General features: G+C 45.4%; 1 long non-coding RNA gene across 1 annotated transcript in view; it reads right to left on the bottom strand.

Moving 5' to 3' along the window:
- Positions 1-514: 514 nt before the first annotated feature.
- Positions 515-16,144, bottom strand: part of LOC123590872 — a 59,136-nt gene continuing 43,506 nt past the window's right edge. Inside the window, exon 4 of the long non-coding RNA XR_006709010.1 lies at positions 515-886. This is a non-coding gene — a long non-coding RNA (uncharacterized LOC123590872). The remainder of the gene's footprint in view (positions 887-16,144) is intronic.

The following is a 16,144-nucleotide window of genomic DNA, read 5'->3' as shown; positions in this document are numbered from 1 at the left end:
ATCAATGGAGGACAGTGTCTCCACGTAAGTACAAACAGGAGACACATGTTTGGGAAGAAAGAATCGCAAACTGCAGGGAGATTCGCTCAGCAGATCGCATAGACGGATTGAAACAGAACACGACAGATTCACTTCAGGGAGGATCGGCAGCATGGACAAGCTCACACGGATAAATATTCACATCTTACGCAAATGAAATAAACATCCCAGGGCTTGAGCATGCTTCTTGAAAACATCATGGATACAGACACCTCATCCAAACAAAGAAAACTGGAAGAAATTATAACACGGGGGGGGAAAGATGAAGTCATGTTAGTTTCTTTCAACTTGCAAAACCTAAGATTCTAAGGGCGCCTGAGTGGCTCAGTTGGTTGAGCGTCTGACTTTGGCTTAGGTCATGACCTCGCAGTTTGCAAGTTCGAGCCCCTGCGGCAGGCTCTGTGCTGACAGCTCTCGGAGCCTGAAGCCAGCATCAGATTCTGTGCCTCCCTCTCTCACTCTGCCCCTCCTCTGCTCGCTTTCTGTGTGTGTGTCTCTCTCTCTCAAAAATTAAATGCACATTGAAAAAAATTTTTGTAAAGCCTAAGATTCTAAATATGGGGCTGCTTTTGTCATGTGATCAGGTCTGAGTGGTCTCCTTCCTATCGACATTTCTTACTCTGAGTGTCCGCATAAGAGATTTGTGGAAATATAAATTCGCTGACAAACATATTTCCGTTTCCTAAAAGTACGTTTACTTCACCTCCCTTTGAACTTGTAAGTTGTACATATTCCGTGTGGAGTGTTTGGTAAAGGCTGGCTCACCATGGCATCCCGACTTTAGCAACTTGAGAGAATTCTTCCCCTGCTGCTTCATAGAGTGCTTTCCAGACACTCGTTCAAGTTCCTAAAGAGAAAGAGGAAAAGGTCTGGAAGTGACTATAAAACTCTTGAAAGAGATTACTCTATCTGTCTGGTAAAACGATGCCATTTCATTCAACTAGTATATCGTTTATGTTCTCTTCTCGTTTAATGTCAAAGATACTTGCTTCTCTATGACAGGTTAATTCTTTTTTTTTTTTAATTTTTTTGTTTAATGTTTATTTATTATTTCTGAGAGAGAGAGAGAGGGAGAGTGTGAGAGAGGGAGGGGAGGGGCAGAGAGAGGGAGCAACAGAACTTGAGGCAGGCTCCAGGCTCCGAGCTGTCAGCACAGAGCCTGACGCGGGGCTCAAACTTCCGAACCGTGGGATCATGACCTGAGCAGAAGTCAGACGCTCACCCTACTGAGCCACCCGGGCGCCCCTGGGACAAGCTAATTCTTAGAGATAGGGTCTCTGCTCTTCTCATTAGCAACTAAATCCCTCAGCCCATCACACACACGGAAATATTTGTGTCCCTCTCCACCCCCCCCCTCCAAAATTCATATGTTGAAACCCTGACCCTCAAAGTTGATGGTACCAGGAGGTGAGGCCTTGGGGAGGTGCTTACAGCATGAGGGTAGAACCATCACGAATTGGATTAGTGCCTTAATTTTTTTTTTTTTCAACGTTTTATTTATTTTTGGGACAGAGAGAGACAGAGCATGAACGGGGGAGGGGCAGAGAGAGAGGGAGACACAGAATCGGAAACAGGCTCCAGGCTCTGAGCCATCAGCCCAGAGCCCGACGCGGGGCTCGAACTCACGGACCGCGAGATCGTGACCTGACTGAAGTCGGACGCTTAACCGACTGCGCCACCCAGGCGCCCCAAGGATTAGTGTCTTATAAAAGAGGCTCCAGACAGCTGAGAGTCCCTTCCCCTGTGTGAAGACACAGCGAGAAGGCACTGGCTAGGAACTGGGAAGAGGGCCCTCACTGTACCAGGCTGGCACCCTGATCTTGGACTTCCAGCTTCCAGAACTGTGAGACATCGATTTCCATTGTTTATAAACTACTCAGTCTGTGGTATGTTCCTTTCATTTTTCGGGTTTTTTTTTTTTTTAACATTTTATTTTATGTTTTGAGAGACGGAGAGAGACAGAGTGTGAGCAGGAAAGAGGCAGAGAGAGCGGGAGACACAGAATCCGAAGCAGGCACCACAATCCGAAGCAGCTGTCGGCACAGAGCCCATCGCAGGGCTCGAACTCAAAAACTGCGAGATCATGACCTGATCCAAAGTCGGACGCGCAACTGACTGAGCCACCCAAGCACCCCTGTGGTATTTTCTTATAGCAGCCCAAACAGACTAAGAGAGTGAGTGCTCACCAATGTTGTTTTATTCTATTTGATGACTGAGGTCATTCCCATTTCACAAATGAATGGGGGGGACGAGATTAAGAATTTGCATGCACGGGACAGAGAGGAGGGTGGACGAGGGAAACATTTTTCTGAATTAACCCAAAGCATAAGAAAGAAGGAACGGTTAAAGGAGATGTGTACACAGAGATAAGAAAGGCTGAAAAAGGCAGAATTGGCCAAAAGCTGCAAGGGACAAAGACAGGAACATTGGAGCCCTCCCAGACCCGCACCTGTCCATCCCCTGCCAAAACTCCCTAATGCTTCTCCATTGCTTAACCTCTTAGTAGAACAGAAGCCCCTCTTCATGACCTGGCCCAGCCTCTAGGGTCTCCCGTGCCCACAATCGCAATGCCCTCCTATACTGTGTGGAAATGCTCTCATGGGCTCTCTCTTTTGTCCTTCTGCCTGGAAAGTCCCCTCACCAGGTTCCCCGCCCCCCCCCCCTTTGCCACTTGGCAAGCTCGTATATTTCTTCCATCTCTCCGCTCATACGTGGATGCTCCGTGAACTCTCACGGATCCCCGGGGCAACCTCAGGGTCTCTTTCTGAGGTCTGATTCAAGTTTTGTAGGGTCTGGAGTTGATACAGTATGGGAGGAAAGAATACAAATTGAAAGAGAGAATTAGGTGTGTGCGTCATTTAGAATGAGAAGAACATTCGCGGCAAAGTATAGGTCTACAACACCTGACAAATACCACAAATATTATAATTCTTACAAATACTACAGAGTTTGTAGCCTCCATGATAGTTTTCTTCCCTCTACTATTTTTTTTTAATTTTTTTTTTTTAACGTTTATTTATTTTTGAGACAGAGAGAGACAGAGCATGAACGGGGGAGGGTCAGAGAGAGAGGGAGACACAGAATCTGAAACAGGCTCCAGGCTTTGAGCTGTCAGCACAGAGCCCGACGCGGGGCTCGAACTCACAGATCGTGAGATCATGACCTGAGCCGAAGTCGGACGCTTAACCGACCAAGCCACCCAGGCGCCCCATCTTCCCTCTACTATTTACCTGCGTACTCTTCATCACTTCTTCATGAGGTGTTTTTAGATCTTCCGTGTCTTATACAGAGAAAAGAAGAATCCATTCTCTTGCCTCTAACGCAGTTGATGGGAACTTGGTGTATATTACAGGTTGTTTCAAAACATTTCTTTCAGCTTCACAGCTCAATATTAGAAACGTCATATACAATTTTAAAATCGCTGTCAAATCTAGGGAGACCTTGGTCAAGTGTTTCCATAACCAAACTCTCCCCTTACAACGTCCCAGACGTGTCTGATGACCCGAAGAACATCCCACAGACCAGTTGCTGGCTCCGTACGTTTAAATCACATTTCTCCATTTCGCCCATAGCCCTGGTGCCAGGAGTGAGGAGACATGTTTAAATTGTGATATAACCTCCGATCGTGAAGCCTGACGACACAGCCTGTTGAGTCACAACAGTGAATGACAAAAGTATTTCTGGAAGCCATTTCTGCATGAGGAGGGCTAACAGCAACTTAACTATAAGCCACCTAAAAATCCCTCACTAGACCCAAGCAAAATACATCCCAAACTCAATCTTCCTTTTATAAAAGTTATAAAAGTTCCCTTGGCTGCTTCCATGCCACCTAATACAAAGAAGAATATGACAAGGAGAATATCAGTGTAGAAGAAATAAAGATATGTATGCTTCTGGTCCTGTCGCCGGCATCGTGTGGTGCGGTCATTTTACGATTATAATCAGTTACTTGTCCATCTGCTTTCTTACTGAGTTGTGACTCCCACGGGAATCGTATCTGTTCACGTTGGTATCTCTAGTGTCTGCAACACCTGGGGCATCATAATTAATCAATAAGTTGTTGAAGAAACAAGTGAATGAATGAACGAATGAACGAACGAATGAATGAATGAACGAACAAACGAATGGGTACATTTCCTACTGAAGGATAAGGAGTTGGTAAAGGTGTGGGATCAGAGAAGCTCCCTGATGGCCACCAGGGGGTGCTGTTGGGTGCTGTTGGATGGTAAGTAGGTTGGGTGGGGTACGGAGGTGGGTAGGGAGACTATGTGATTAGCAGGGTTTTTTTTTTTTTTTTAAAGATACCTGAAATCAGGTTTTTGTAGCTCAGAAGATACAAGAAAGGCAAGATGGGCCTTGTACGATCAAGCACAGTGAGTCAAGAAATAGCAGTTGAAAAAGAAAAGCCATCCCTGCTTTGGAGAATCACCGAATTGGCAAACCACCTCCATTTCCAACTTTTCTATGACCTGAGCCTTTGATGACAGCTAACGTTGGGAGTATTCTGGAAACTCCACGCCCAGGTCTGCTCCTTATATTTATAGAGCTTTTAGCACAAAGGCATTTTCATCAAAGCACTTTAAGAGCTGGGCACACCCTGTCACACACATGAGCTCCATGAAAGGAATCGTAGCTTCACAGCAGCCCCAAGGCCTGAGCTGGCAAGCAGGAATGCTTTGGAATACACTCCCTGGCCACAGGCGAGCAGCCCAGTTTGAAAGCGGTGGGGAGAACGACGTCAGGTGGGGCCAAACAAATCCCTGCTGAGGGGCCCTGACCTGCATTTCTGGAAGGAAACCCAGACCTGATGCCCACGGACCGCGTGCACCAGGCACTTCAGCAGGTTCTTCAGACCCTTCGTCTCATTTCCTTCCAACAGCATCCACGTGGTGCAAATGGAGAAACTGAGGTCAAGAGAAGCAAAATAACTGGCCTGCAGGCAATAACCAGAAAGATCCAAAGCCCCGATTCCAACTTAAACCATCTATCTCAACAGCCATGTACGTTTTTTTTGAGGTTGTCCTAAGACACGATGTAAATGTATGAGTAGAGATGAAAAATTTAAGGTCAAATGGGCCCACCATGCTTCTGGGGCAACTTGGGTTTACTTGACTTTGAGAACACTATGACAGCCTCGGCCTATAATTCGAAGAGGCCCAGAAGAAGAGGACCCTTAAAACCCATGTGTTACTTACTACTTCTGAAGTCCCCATGAGTCCTGTCATAGCACCCATGGCAAGAAGGGCTACCATTGCCTTGCTGCCATTTGCCCTGACCTGAGACCCCCACGGAGAAGCCAAGGCAAGTCACTTCCAATAGGCCAGCCCAAGAGTATAGTACTTACTCCCCTATTTACAAATGTCTGGAACACAGAAAGCCTTATATGGATCTGGTGACTGAGAAAGTCATTATACCTCCTTTCATGGTCTCTTTATCTGGACAGCAGAACTTCCATCATGCCCCGATGGGCATTCTCCAATATCATTTAGAGTCCCCAAGAAAATTCAATTTTTCATGGGGACCTCAGACATTTTTCTCTAATAAAGTCTGTTGAAACCTCCTCCTCTTGGAAAGAGTACAGATTTAACTTCCAGTTCTGCCTACCAGCTGTGTGAGCTGAGCAAGTTTCTTAGGTTCCTCATCTGTAAGGTGGAGGGAAGCATTATTACGATATTAAAGTCGGACACTTAATCGACTGAGCCCCCCAGGTGCCCCAGGGAAGTGATGACTTTAAATGTTCATTACCTTGGTTTCTGTAATTTAATGATAAGTTTATATTATTTCATTCTTCCAGCTTTATTGACATAGAATAATGTGTAAGTTTAAGATGTGTGACATGTTGATTTGACTCACACGTACATGGCAGAATGTTTACTGCAGTAAGCTTCATGAACACGTCCACCATCTCTCATGGTTACCATTTTGTTGTTGTTTGGGTGGGAATATTTAAGATTGGTTCCCTTAGCAATTCTGAGTATGCAGTACGAGATCGTTTATTATAGTCACCATGATAGGTGCAACCGATTCTCAGGACTTACTCCTCTTACGACTGGAATTTTGTACACTTTGACCAACATCCTATCTTCCCCATACCCCAGCCTCTGCAACCACCATTCTACTCTGTTTCTGTGAGTTCGATGCTTTTAGATTCTGCATATAAATGAGATCATGCAGTACTTGTCTTTCTCTATCTGACTTAGCATAACGCCATCAAGGTCCATCCGTGCGGTCACAAAAGGCAGGGTTTCCTTGTTTTTCATAGCTGAATAATATTCCACCATATATACGGACATTATTTAATGTTTAACCACGGCTATACTTAACAACCACCTTGCAAAGTTCCTGGGACTTTAAGAATCAGCTCTCGTCATTTCAAAATTTGGCTCTGGCTTGCCACTGAGGCCACTGCAATAACCCAGGGGAGATACTCACAGCTTTGGCCAGGATGTTGGTGGGGAGTGGGAGGGGTCCACAGGGATCGGATTTGGGAAATATTGTGAAGATGGAGCTGAGAAGCTTTGCTGAGAGACAGCATATGGGATGGGAAGGAAAGGGAGAAACCAAAGATGATTCGCGGGGTTTTACTTATCTTTCTTCCTGTCTCCCCACACAGCCGAGGGCGGTGAACCATCAGATTTCTCCGGTCTTTCATCTATGCTGTAGCCTCGTCCTTTCTAACTTCAGCTCCAGCTCTACACTCTGGGAGAATTCCTTTTGTGTGTGTGTGAGAGAGAGAGAATGAGGGAAAGGGAGAGGGAAAATGAGAATCTCAAGCAGGCCCCACACCCAGCTCAGAGTCCACCACGGGGCTCAATCCCACGAATGTAAGATTCTGACCTGAGCCAAAATCAAGAATCAGAGCTTAACCCACTGAGCCACCCAGGGGCCTCTCTGGGAGAATTCCGAGACCTAAGGTGTTCAGGCGTTTTCTTTCATATAAAGGAGAGAATTTGACAAAATTCTTGCTTTCCCCCAAGCCAGACTTCTAAAGCCATTATTTTCTTTGTGCAAAGTAGTATCTCTGTTTTACTCACATATACAGAGAGAGGGAGAAAGAGAGAGAGAGAGAGAGGTGAGGGGAGAAAGAGGGAGAAAAAAGGAGCAGGGGTAGGGGAAGGGAAAGGGACGAGAGGAGGGGGAGGTGGCCTGACAGGACAGTGGGAGTGAATGTATTCCAAGCCCTGAGTGGACTTTTCAATGTGTGCTCTATATTCTCACACATAACTTAAATCTTTTACAACAAAAATATGTTAATATTTCAATAATAAAATCTAAAAAGGGGGGGGGGGAGGGCGGAAAGCCATCAATTAAAAATATATTGACTAACCTCAGCTCAAAAAGAGACAGAGAAAGCTGTCTGGAGAGCAGGAGACCCTGGCATGGACAAGGGTCAACAGTGGTCACTGAGAGACGTGGTCTCTCACTTCAGGACATGGAGAAGAGACACCTCCCTTCCACTCCAGAAATCTGTCAGGCTGCATGCACCCAGAGACATCGTTAGCCCTCTGTGGCTCAGAGGAGGAACCGCTCATAGATAAAGGGGAAATAAAAATAACACTCGATGCCTCACGTCACCATATTGTGACCGGGATCAGACGAGAGGACAAAAATCGAAAATGTGGAAGTCTTTTGAGAAGGACTGTATACCTGTCACCATCACTCTTTTCTTTTCTTTTCTCTTCCTTTCTTTTCTTTTTTCTTTTCTTTTCTTTTCTTCTCTTTTCTTTTCCTTTCCTTTCGTTTCCTTTCTTTTCTTTTCTTTTCTTTTCTTTTCTTTTTTTGTTTTAAGGACAATATCAATAATCCTCTTGCACATAAAAGGGGTAGGATGCGAGGTATCCCAGGACTGGCCTGAACGGTTAAAGGCATTCGCTGTCTTCACGGAAGTCGGTACCAATGTGACCTTCATCTTCCTGACTCAGCAGCCCTTTTGGTACCTGACAGCCCACGCTGAAAATAACAAGGGGGCGTGTCCATGGTGGACTGGGGAAAGGGAGCTGAGCTAACAGCCTGAGTCTGTACGACATGGACCTGTGTCCTCTTTCTTTGTAAAGCCTCCTCTTTGGAACTCACTGCTCAGGGAGACGGAAGGCAGGGTGGAGGCCGGCCTGCGGACGGGGTCCTGGCCCTCCGGGCAGAGCACTTCGGTCATCAGGGGATGTGGGATGCTTCGCTGGGAGTGTCCTTCAGGCTGGGCGCTCGGACGCTGCCCAGCTGAGCAGCCACCAGCCCTCAGACGAGACATCTCGTATTGACCAACCTCGAGGGCTCCTGAGTTGATCAATAAGAGTGCTCCTTCTCTGCCTCTGGCTAAAAGCTAAAGAGACGAGCTGGTGCATATGTGATCACTTGAATTTAATTATATATCACATTGATTTTTAATTAGGACTCTGGTGAGGGCCTCCTCTATTAAAAAAATGTTCCAACTGTTAAATGGGTTTTACCTATGCCATTGGATAATTTGAAATGCAATGTTCCTTCTGACCTTTAGCCCTTTTGCCAAGGAGGAAACCTGCTAGGCAGCCCTCACCACAAGGGCGGAGACTCTGAAAGCAGCTCGCATTTCTCCAAAATTTGTATTCAAGTTCTGTAGCTCACCATGTAAGATAGGACACCGGGAGAGACAGGGGTGAGGGGCTTCTGTGTTGTTATTTATAATTAATCCCAATTAACACTGGAAAAGGTCCCACTGGCTCTGATCTCTGGTCTAATCTCTTTGAGAGGTAGGTCCAAAGACACAGTCTGGCTCTCAAATCGGATTGGCACCAAAGCTTGCCTCATCTGACCCTTTTCTTCAAGAGGAGCTAGGATGCTTTGAAGCGCCCAGCGACCCTTGGCTCAGCTTCTCAAGGCTACAAGACAAGCGCTTTGCAAGCTGGAAACAAGCTATGGACTCAGGGCCAAAACTTAGTCCTTGGAAAGACCCCAATTGCTGTTTATACTGGCACGGAGAGCCTCGCCCTCCAGAACCCCTCGACTCCTCATCAAGATCCCCCTGGAGCCTGACGCAGACCCACAAGCCACCAGTCACTCATGGCAACCAGGGAGGGCAAGAAGGCTCAGATGCCAGCACCAGGCAGAAGTGTGGACCGAGGTGCACCCAGCCACACACGGTTTGTTCTGAGCCCCACAGCCGGGCGTCTGACAGATTATTATAATCACAATAACAATAGCTCTACCTACCCCCCGGACACTGCAGCACTCTTGACATGGCTGGTCCCATTAATCCATAGGTCAGAGCTGTTGGAGGCACCTTTATTTTGCAGCCAAGAAAACCACAGCCTGGGGGGCGTAAGTGACATACCCAAGGTCACGCAGGACTTGAGCTGCATGACTTAAGCTGCTGTCTTGTCCCCTCCGACACAGTTTGTTGCCTTGGGGGGTGTGCCGGGCCAGGAACCGCCCGTCACCTCCCGCACATCTGCCCAGAGGAGTCACAGGTGTACTGCCAGCCATGGTAAAGATAGAACGGCCATCCCACGAGCCAAACGTAGTCTCACGGCCCGCCTTTCCTCCCCGTGACTCTCCCAGCATTGACTTGCACACAATTGCCGTGCCACCAAGCATCCTCTCTTGCCAACCCTCTGCCCAGAATCTCCTCCTTTCCCTTCTCCACTCATGCATTCAATCGAACACGTGTTTATTGAGCTTCTGTCACATGCCCCGCACCATGCCACAAGCTGGGGCTCTCTGAGGGGACAAAGAAGACAGACCCTCGTCCTCAGCCTGATTAGGGAGATAGCCAGGCAAACAGACTACTAGAGGCGACGTGAGAAGGGTTAAGACGGAGAAAATGAAGCCAGGTCCTGAAGAATATGAGAGGGATCTTCTGAATCAGCCTTGGCACAAATGCCATCCATCCCTCACGACCATCTCCCATTTGCCACTTTCTTTCCTCCCCCTCCCCTCCCAGTGTCAGGTTGTGTCCTGCCTCATGCAAGGCTCTTAGCATCACAGGCAGGCTTAGCTGCAGACAATGGAAACACCCTATAATTCCACATCCTTCAAAGCACACAGGGTCCTGCCACATACCCAGGAGATTAAAGGGAGACTTGAGGTGAGTGTAGTGACCACACCTCCTCCAGCTCAAATCCTAGCCTTAGAAATCCTACTCTGGACCATTAATCCCCCAATCTGGCCTGAGAACCACAATTTCTCTAAATTTTTTTTTTTTTTTACTGTTTACTTATTTTGTGAGAGAGAGATCGAGAGCGAGTGGGCGTGAGTGGGGGAGGGGCAGAGAGAGGGAGACACAGAATTCAAAGCAGGCTTCAGGCTCTGAGCTGTCAGCACAGGGTCGGGCGCGGGGCTGGAACTCACGAATCACCCACAGTGAGATCATGACCTGAGCCGAAACTGGATGCTTAACCGACTGAGCCGCCCAGGCGCCCCTTGAGAACCACAACTTCTAAAATGGGTTCCTCAGTATTTGGAACAAACTACTCTTCAGGGAGATGGCGAGCGAGTCCACTTCCCCAACATCTGAGTGCCAGACAACAGGGGGTGTTGTGGTCGGCTGGGTAACGGCCGCCCAGAAAGCCCACATCCTGATCCCTGGACCATGTGCGTGTCGGCTTATCACTCTGCCGATGTGATAAAGATACGGATCCTAAAACAGAAGCAGTCTTCTGGATGATCTGGGGAGCCCTCACTGTGAACACAAGTGTTAAAAAAGCAAGGCAGAGGGAGATTTCAGAAAGAAGAGGAGAAGGTGATGTGACACAGAGGTAGAGATTCACCCACAGGCCTTCAGGATGGAACATGGCCCACCAACACCTTGATTCAGGCTGATCTAAGATGATTTTGGACTTGTGGTTTCTGGAACTATGAGAGATTACAGTTGTGTTGTCCTTCCTTCCTTCCTTCCTTTCTTCCTTCCTTCCTTCCTTCCACCCTTCCTTCTTTCTTTTTCTTTCTTACTTTCTTTCTTTCTTTCTTTTTCTTTCTTTCTTTCTTTCTTTCTTTCTTTCTTTCTTTCTTTCTTTCCTTGTAGAAGCAGGTGGAGGGTTGGAGAGATACCACAGTCATGTATATGGGAGGTGATAGACAGGGGTGATGGTGGTGGAAGAGATGAGAATTTTTTTTTTTTTTTAATGCTTATTTGTTTATTTGGAGACAGAGAGAGAGAGAGAGAGAACTAGGTAGGGGTGGAGAGAGAGGGAAAAGAATCCGTAGCAGGCTCTGCACTGTTAGCACAGAACCCAATCCGGGGCTCAAACCCACTAACCATGAGATCATGACCTGAGCTGAAACCAAGAGTCGGAGGCCTAACAGACTGAGCCACCCGGGTGCCCCTACAGTTGTTTTAAGCCACCATGGGTGCTCGCGTGGTACAACAGGCCTAGGACACAAACACAAAAGGCGCGATGGCAGTGACACGAGCTCATGCCGGAAGACTCTCCGGCGGCAGCTTCCCCTTGTACCCTCTTGGGAGAAGTGAGTTCCTTCTTCCACTGGAGATCTGGCCTCCAGCCTCCGCACGGAACAGTTCACAGCCCTTCACAAGGCTGTGGGTTGTGGCTCACGCTTTGCTTCCTTCCTTTCTTCCCCATATTTCCTGAGGTCTTTGAAATAGAGTTTCTGAATTATTTCACTGTATTTAGAGATAGTTAACCTAGTCAGAAAAAAATAAGCATAAATCCCCTTCCCGGGACTAAAGGAAACCAAAGCTCACTGAAAGGGACCAGGCAACAGAATGTAGAAAAACATGACCTCCAGCTTTCAATGTCCCCTTTCAATGTCCCCTTTCTGCTTTCCATCCCTCCATTCCCCCTGCTCCTGGCTGGCATGTTGTCTGAGAAGGAGCTCTCCATTTCTGTGTTAGGCTTCTTTGTTGGTGGTTGTGTTTGTTGGCTTGTTGCTACAGGCTAATGAAGCAGAAGGAGACAGGAAAGAAGGCAATATTGATAAAAAGTTGGCAGGGCCTACACAATTGGTCGCAAAGATTAGAATAGAGTTGGAGGTAAGGATTTTTGCACGTTTGAAACAGAGGTGATCTTAGCACACCTTCTCCTGAAGCCAGTTCCTTCATTCCTCGGGGGAGGTGATTTGGCGCTCAGGCCTGTGGTGCTAAAGAAACATGGAAAACAAATGAGCCACAAATTGAAACAGAGCACGTTACTCCTATCGGTAACATGGTATTGCTGAAGCAGCGTGCTTGGCCAGGTTCTTAATGAGACACAAAACCCCGAAGTGTTATAAAAATAAGGAATAAGAGGGCAGTGAATTTCGTTAATCCCATGGATTCCCTAATTCTCCGCCCTTATTCCCGAAGCAGACATTTCAAAAGGAGATGGAAGACTGGGAATGTTTCTCAAAACCCTCACTCAGGTGGGGCACTTGCGTGCTCGGTCTCCATTTCTACAACTATAAAGTGTGGACGTAAGTGAATGCGGCTCTTGGGAAGCTTTCCAGGCACATGCTTAGTAAATGAAGGTATTATGCTGCGGGAGGTGGGGACCCAGAGGCCCTGCAGGAGGAGGGTGCTGGATACAACCCCAAGGCCACCACCATTGCCTGCCTCCTGTCGCGCCCCGGGTGAGGGGTTAGGGACGGGGAAGGGGGGGGGGGGCGGATATCCCTGGTTATTCAACCCTGCCAGGGATTGGCAGCCTAAAGCCATCAGGTTGCAACCACCCAGTGTTTTCGAGAACATTCAAAATATACGTCTAGGAAGTTCAAATCTGGTGTGATGATAAGCGAGGGAGATGCCCTTTGGATGAAAAAAGGCCATAAACTTCGCGTCAAGAGCTTTCGGTATGCAATCTATTGTCAAGGCCGCGTGAGGTAACTTCAGTAACCTTCGGTAAGTTTCTTCTACAGGAAGCGCTCACTTTCTGTGTCTACTTTTCACATGAAACACCTTTACGTGTAATCTGCTTTCAAACACTGCAAATCTGCTCTCAGATACTGTCCCCGTCCTGAGCGGTGCTCCCAGCTTTCCCTCTGGTTCTGGAGTGTGTGGAGCCTGATCTCCGTATCTGGCTCCTTCTCTGACTGCTGATACCCCTCTTAGAAGTTATTTCTTTTCTGAATACTTCAGCTTTCTTATGTAACTGCCAAGGAATTGAAACTCCTTGCTCCCAAGGTCAAAAAAGCTTGCAAGGATATATAAAGTCATGTACACAAAGTGGTCTTAAAAGATTGGTACTCCGTGTATCGGAAGGCATTTTTTTCTCTCTGTCAAGGTTTACGAGTGTTTAGCTTACTTCTATTTTAACTTATATCTTCAATGAAGACGCAAAGAAGAAAATGCCGACATCCCAGAAGAAATGATGTATCTCTGGATGTTTATCCTGAATAGTCCCAGGCAAGAATCTGGAAAGAAAACAGCAATCGTGTAGACCTTCACAGATGTAGAAATTCGAGAGAACTCGTAAGACAACAGTAGCTATCGAAACCTGTTAAGTCTTGGGGCTCCTGGGTGGCTCAGTCAGTTGAGCGACTGACTCGTGATTTCAACTCAGGTCATGATCTCATGGTTCATAAGACCAAGCCCCGAGATGGGCTCTGCACTGACCGTGTGGAGCCTGCTTGGGGGACTCTCTCCCCCCCCCCCCACCCTCTCTCTCTCTCTCTCCCTGCCCTTCCACACACTCTCTCTTTCAAAAGAAATAAATAAACTTTAAAAAAAAAAAACGCTGTCAAGTCTTAGTGACTAATGGGACTTAGTGTTAAATGCCAGTGACTTATGATTTAGACAAACGTCAATGTCAGCAGAGACTCCTTTCTGGTCCAGGCCTGATTTGAATTCCGGAAAAAGGACTATTCTACTGCCCTTTTATTCTCTACCCTGAAGTATAGAAAGAATAAAGATTTAGATATCACTTACGCTGATGCTACCCTTGCTTGTGGATTTGCCTCTTCTCTCAAATGTCCAATCAGATCTCTGCCCACTGGTATCTTTTGTCAAGGAGACATTTAGAGAGCTATGCCTGCAACTAGCTCATTACCTCAGGGGGTAGGGAGTGTCATGGGCCATCCCCTGACCTCTCCGAGGACATATAAGATGAGCACGTTGCCAGTTATGACCCCAATGCATCATTCGAAGCAGGGTTCATAGACAACACGAAACAATAAGTAACTTTAATTTTGCAAAATTTTCCAAAAATGAGGACAAATCCATCATTGTATGGTAAGTACTAAAGTCTTTGGGTCTATAAAGGGAATCTGGCCAAGTTTCTTTCTTTTCTTTTCTTTTTTTTTTTTTTTCCCAGAACAGCTACTTAAAACCATAAGTTCCAGCTAAGCAACTTCTTGGGATCATTAGCACATTAATTAATAACCAGAAAGACATAGGAAGATGTATATATGATATTTGCTCTTAAGTGTAACACAATTCTCTGACTTCATAACCAAAACTTTTCAAACATGAGTACTGAAAGTAACAAAGAGAATCTGATCCCTTTCCCCACTTACAAAAAGAAAGAAAGAAAGAAAGAAAGAAAGAAAGAAAGAAAGGCTCGCCTTTCCCTTTGTTTCACTATTGAGGCTACTGACTTCTAGCCTTGGCAACAATACAAAAATGGTTTTGAAGCAATGATGAAGAAATGTTCGGTAAAGTGTCTCTTTAATGAAGGGACACGAATTTCACAATGGATGCAGTTTGCATGTTTATAAATGTGACCAGTTCTCAGATACAAACAAAGTCCCCCATTATAATTGCCATCAGACTACTGAGGAATTTCAAATAACTGGAATGTTTGGCGAGGCCTTACTGTCATCAGAAAGAAGTAAATCATAAGAAAACAGTTTATTTTGAGATTTTTAAAGAAAACCTATAAAATATTGTGCCTGTTCATTTCATCTCTACCTCCTACGTCTAGAAACATAACAGAATGAGAAGGAATCTTCTAGGCCTTGTGGCTGCTTGAGGCATAAACACAGATTCAGGTATGTTTACTCTGCTCATACTGACTTTTCCACTCTGGATTTTGGTGGGATTATTATGGTTCATGTAATTTTATTATTTTCAACAAATTGTTAAATGTGGTATGTTTGTATACCTCTGTAAGATTTTTCATTTAAATAAATTGACAGCTTATAAAACAATCCTTTTGCTGGACCATGAAATACTAAGGTAGTTTGGAAAATATGGTCATTACAACAATACTAAGCACAATACAGGAAAGGATAAAATGTACTATAATCCAAAAAAGCTAATCAAGATTATGGATTGAGTATACACTAAATCCCCTCCCCTCCGTTCCAATATGTAGGAATGTCTCTTGTGCCAAATGCATAGACATATTAGAAAAATGTTAAATTATTCCAAAAGAAAAAAAAAAAGTTGTACTGAAAAGTAAGAAAATCAAGAAATAACCGTGGATGCCTAAGAAAAATACAGGCATGTTAACTTATGAACTAAACACAGGTAAAGTAAGAATTAGTGAATTTAAATTCAATGTCCCAGAACACAGAACAGAGAGATAAAAACATGGAAGTTATAAACAAATCATTTAGAAGCACCTGGGTGGCTCAGTCAGTTAAGCATCTGACTCTTGATTTCAGCTGAAGTCACATTCTCATGGTTCGTGGGATCGAGCCCCGAGTCAGGCTCTGTGTTGACGGCTCAGAGCTTGCTTGGGATCCTCTCTCTCTCTCTCCCTTTCTCTCTGCCCCTCCCCTACTTGTGCTCTCTGTCTCTTTCAAAATAAATAAACTTAAAAAAAAAAAAAGCAAATCATTTAAAACGCAGAGAATAGAACAAGAATTTGATTAACAGATTTCCAAAAAGAAAGGAGAACACAGAAAGAATAAAGGAGAGAAAATACACAAATTGCTAAAACTGGGGAAATCTCTGGAAAAAGAGAAAGATACAAGTCAAGATAAAAATACCCAGTAGGGATTAATAAACTTTAAATATCTCTATATCTCTATATCTTTATCTATATGTCATATTAAAACTGCAGAAATTTTGAGGGGAAAGAAAAGGCAATAGAAGCTATAAGAGAAAAAATTAGATTGCCCACAAAAGAACTACCAATAACAGAGTTCTCATGAACAATTAAGGGGGAAAAAAATGCTAGAAGAAAACTGAGTAATGTCTTAAAAGGACGGAGGCAAAATTGCCATGAACTTAGAATTCTATGCCTGTACTAATTTT

The sequence above is a fragment of the Leopardus geoffroyi genome, chromosome B4 (assembly GCF_018350155.1).
Source record: "Leopardus geoffroyi isolate Oge1 chromosome B4, O.geoffroyi_Oge1_pat1.0, whole genome shotgun sequence".
Lineage (NCBI taxonomy): Eukaryota > Metazoa > Chordata > Mammalia > Carnivora > Felidae > Leopardus > Leopardus geoffroyi.
This window is presented reverse-complemented; position numbering and strand designations above follow the sequence as displayed.